Here is a 5,473-nt window from a genome sequence, read left to right as displayed (position 1 = left end):
TGTGTCTGCTTATACATTTCTTTTCGTCTCAGTGGAATTTTATGTAAATTTATTTTCCTTTGAGATCAACAAATACGTGAATTAAAAATAATAAAATTTGAAATAAAGCTGTCCTCTATTTCAGTGTTTCATTTATTATTACTATTATTATTATTGATTTGACTCAGGTTTGTTCTTATTCCTGGTAGAATTTATGTAGGTAGCAGGTTACTACCTGTAATCTTACGTATCCACAAGCTTTCAATAGTCTTTCAAATGCTTAAAACCCTCCTGATAATCTTTCCTATCCCAAAGACGCAAACTTTCTGTAGAAGCTCCACAGGAATTTTATACCAATTTCCTTCAATCATTTGTCTACGTCTTTAATCACAGTTTCCAATGCATAATATTTTTACTATTATTGCTGTTGTTATTGTTGTTGGTGTTGTTGTTGTTGTTGTTGTTGTTGTTATTAAGGCAGCGAGGTGGCAGAATCGTTAGCACACCGAGCAATATGCTTAGCGGCATTTCGTCTGTCTTTATGTTCTGAATTAAAACTCCACTGTGGTCGACTTTATCCTTCATCCTTTCGCAATCGATGAAATAAGTACCAGTGCCTACAGTAGAAAGAATTATTAGTATTGTTGTTGGTGTTGCTAACACGGGGAGCTGGTTGAATCGTTAGCCTGTCGGACAAAATATGTAGGAGTATTTCTTCCGGCTATGTGCTTTCAGTTCATATCCCGCCGAGTTCGCCTTCTTTGCCTTTTATCTTTTCGGAGTTGATAAAATAAGTGCCATTTGAAAACGGGGTCGATGCAACCGACCATCTCTCACTCTTTAACATTCCTGGCCTTATGCCAAAATTTGAAATCATTATTATTGTGTTCGTAAGAGAAAGATGTCGTCTTGGCGCTGTAAGTTGTTGTTAGATTTTGTTTCGAAGAAATTTATTTTGATTTTTGCTGTACCATTTTGTTATGAAGCCAATCCCAATCCTCTGAGGCTAGTTGGCTTTTTGAACATTTTGCCATCTCGGTGTGAATTTTGTAACTTTTAAGAGCAAAGTTGTAACTTTTGAAAGTAAAGTGATTTTTTTTCCTTCATTTTTCAAGATAAAAGGAAAACAAAAACAGCAATATGTCTTTTTAAAATCGAAGGAAGAAATGGCGTTTGGATAAGTCATTATGAAAATAGTTTCTCACCACTGTCTGCTACAATTAACAGAGAATCTATGAATAACAAAAACAATGACGACAACAACAAAAGCACAAAGGAAATAAAGCGTGAAAACAACACAGCTATCACATCTCACACCACTACAAGAAGAAGAAGAAGAAGAAGAAGAAGAAGAAGAAGAAGAAGAAGAAGAAGAAGAAGAAGAAGAAGAAGAAGAAGAAGAAGAAGAAGAAGAAGAAGAAGAAGAAGAAGAAGAAGAAGAAGAAGAAGAAGAAGAAGAAGAAGAAGAAGAAGAAGAAGAAGACGACGACGACGACGACGAGGAGGAGGAGGAGGAGGAGGAGGAGGAGCAGTAGCAGAAAATGAATAAGACAGATGAATATGGAAACAAATCTTTGCTAATACTCTTGAATCAGAGCTTAACAAGTATTCTAAATCAGAATCTTTGCGTAGTTCACATACTGCTACTTTGCTTCTGAATTATATATATATCTACTAATTCTCCATTGTACTAATTCTGTTTAGTGTTAGTTCATGTAAACAATAATCATTGCAATATCTATTTATCATGTCGCTTCAAGCTATATTTTATTGAGAGAACAGCTCTAAGTATTTGAAGTTATATCGTATTTCTCAACTTTATTTTGATAGCCTTCATGCTAGTTTTGAATTAGATTATATTTCAATTAGATAATATTAAGCATTTGAATTACACAATATCAAGAGATTAAAAGCAAGTATTGGCAACATCCTCCAGAGGGATTTCCTCCAATAGCATCTTTGTAATAATAATGATCTTTCTATTATAGGCACAAGGCCTGAACATTTGGGGAAGGGAGCTAGTCAACTACATCAACCCCATTGATCAATTGCTACTTATTTCATCGACCCCGAAAGGATAAAAAGAAAAGTCGACCTCGGCGGAATTTGAACTCAAAACGTAGCAACGGGTGAAATACCGCAAAGCATTTTGTCTGGCGTGCTAACGATTCTGCTAGCTCGTCGCCTTTATAATAATAATAATGATTTCAAATTTTGGCACAAGGCTAGCCTTTCCAGCGAGGTAGTAAGTCGATTACATCGACCCCAGTATTTCAACTGATACTTATTTTATCGACCCGGGAAGGATAAATGGCAAAGTCGACTTGGGCGGAATTTGAACTCAGAACGTAAAGACGGACGAAATGCCGCTAAACATTTTCCCTAGCGTGTTAACGATTCTACCAGCTCGTTACCTTCATGATAATAATAATAATAATAATAATAATAATAATAATAATAATAATAATAATAAAAGATGCCATGACCATGTGGCTAGAATGAACCGTTGGGAGCTCTGGAAATCACAGCCTACAAAGAGCAAAGACGTGGATTCAACAAACTCCAGGACTCAGCGAGAATGAGGATTACAAAATCCTGTGGGATGCAATGATATAGTGCGATCATCCGACCAGACATCGGAAACCGGACATTGTTGTGGTGAATAAAAAAGTAAGAACATGTATGATAATCGACATAGCATGTCCCGGTGACAACAGGATCAATGTGAAAGAAGAAGAAAAAATAAACAACTATGACGATTTGAAGTGGGAAATACGAAAGTTGTGGTCAATGAGGAGAGTAGACGTGATACCAATAGTAATTGGTGTTCTTGGAAGTATCGGCACTCAACTGCCAACATAGCTGAAAAAGATTGGTGCAAGTGTGAAGATAGAACGCCTACAAAAATTAGAATTACTTGGAATTGCAAGAATTCTTCACAGGGCTCTTGAGGCATGACCAATAAACAAGTGCCACCTTAGTCTGCTGGCTGTGGACAGCTGACACTTTCCATCATATCCAGCCTTTGAATTGTCCATCATATCCATCATATAAGCTTTGAATTGTCATATGATAATAATTCTTTCTGCTGTAAGTACAAGACCTGAAATTTTGGAGGAGAGGGCTAAAAGTTCTCAGTGTTAGTAGTTTTGGTTTATTTAAATAAACGATTACTATTACATTGTAATTCAAACCACGCTCTTTTGTTTTCTTGCAGGGTATGAGGAAAGGACAATGTCCATGGCCTATCGCAGGACATTCGAGACCGTGAAAATTGATGCCATTAATGTTCATCTTGAGCCATTCAAGTCAATACCCGTAGGAACGGTGAGCATGGAGGGAACTCCAGAGGATCGATATCTTGGGAAGGAAAGATGGGTCGTAGTGATTAGTGCAAAATCTGAGGAGTCAGATGAAACAAGGGGTGAAAAATCGAGGCACTTTTGTGTCAGGAATGCATAAATAGAGCTAGCACGAGCCTACCATCATAGTAGCGATAGAAAGTCAGAAAAAGGATACAGCGTGTCTGTGAGCCAGAGGCTGGGGTATGGATCCAATGCTTAGAGTTTATGGATTCACAGTTTTTCAGTACCATGTCGAAAAGCCGCAAATATCTATGAGATATAAATATGGATTTCTTAAAAGGAAAACAATACTTAGATACATTTCTGAGATACTAGATGAACCCACGTCACGGCAGGAAACGGGACCAAGGGTGGCGTTGTCCAATTTGCCCATTCACCAAAACCAAAGAGAGAGGGTCGTGGAAATGAAATTATGTAAACTAATAAGCACACCGATGGCAATACACCCAGCACGGTCATAACCTCTGGTTGAAATTAATAAAAGTAAAATATACATACATATACGAGGCGCGTTTAAAAAGTATCCGACTTTATCTTTTACCGCCAAAACTAATGCCGCGTGGGTAAAATTCTTTGGGTGGGAGGTGATGCCACCCTTCCTGTGCATGCATAAAACTTTTCGCGCTGGTAGGGCACGTTAATTCCCGTCTATTATGCGTCAGTTGCCGGCTGTTACGCGTCAGTTCCCGGCTCGTTGAATTTTCGTTTTCACGCAAGATGACCGAACGCATTAAATAAAGATCACAAAGCTATGTCTCATCGCCAGTGATGATGGTCTTCATGAAGTCTGGGTCGTAGTTTGCACAATCCAGCAATGTCCTGGGTGATTTCCATGCGGAGTTGCTTTTGCTGCTTTGCCAGCAACTCGAGGATGAATTTTGCCGTCACTCTCCGCATGCACAAATCCGCCGTTAAAATGGAATGCTCTGATCTTGTGATTATTTCCACTTTGTGAGAAATTTTCTAGATTTGTGATATGGTGGTCTTCTATGGCCATTCACCGAACCTTCTCAATCGGCTCATCGTTTCAGTTTGTGGATAGTACGGCCATGTTTGAAGCCGTTGTACTACACCTTGATCTAAGTTTTACCCATGGTATCATCGCGAAAGGCCTGGCTGAAGTCCCAACCTCCCGAGTTCTTTTACAGAGCTTAGAAAAGCTGAAGGATCGCTGCAATGAGTGTGTGAATCTGATGGGGTGAATATGTTCAATAAAATCATAATTAACTGATCGTCTTCTATTTTCTTTTACTCAAAGATAGGAACTTCTCAGCCTCGCTCGTATATACACACAAACATGTACACACATACATATACACAAACATTCATACACACGCATTCATACATATACACATTTATTCCTGTATTCTTAAATACATACATACATACATATATACATATGCATATATACACACAAATACATACATAAATATGCACATATTTGATATCGAAATTAGTCACGTCGGCGCAGGAAAGTATTTTTCGCTTTATGTAATTAGTTCAAAATACTATTTTTTTCTTCTTTAAATACAAGTTCGGTAAAAATAAGGCAAAAAGAAGTACTGTTATTTTGTTTTTAATAAATGCAAAGAAGTTCCAAATTAGAGAAGAAACCAAAGCAGTTATCAAGCGGTTAAATCAAACTGTTAAATCACACGTGGATTACTACGGCATACGTTGTGGCATAGGAACCAAAAATCTATATATATAGTACCTTTATCTGGGCCCCCTCTTTATGTACGAATATATGGTTGTTTAGGCCTGAGCTTATGTGTATGTAAGGGACGACCGTGCGAACTCAAAAAGGAGAAATGGTGACGAATGGGAAAACAGAGGACTCCTTTTATTTAAACGTGTCACACGGTCGTACACAAAATAATATATATCAAATATGATATACATGATATGTTATACGACGATAACATAGATGACCAGTAATGAATGACCACAACCGTATTAGATGAATAACAGAGATATTTATTGTAGCGTTAAAGATGTATGTCTGTGTGAGAGTGTGAATGCGACATATAAGAACATAATCAAAGACAGGCCGTCATACAAAGAAAAGTGTGTATGTGAGTGATACATGTGTGTGTATGTGAAATATTACAGCAGAGAAAGAGTCAGTA

The sequence above is a fragment of the Octopus bimaculoides genome, chromosome 7 (genome assembly GCF_001194135.2).
Source record: "Octopus bimaculoides isolate UCB-OBI-ISO-001 chromosome 7, ASM119413v2, whole genome shotgun sequence".
Classification (NCBI taxonomy): Eukaryota; Metazoa; Mollusca; class Cephalopoda; order Octopoda; family Octopodidae; genus Octopus; species Octopus bimaculoides.
Note: the sequence above shows the minus strand (reverse complement) of the source record.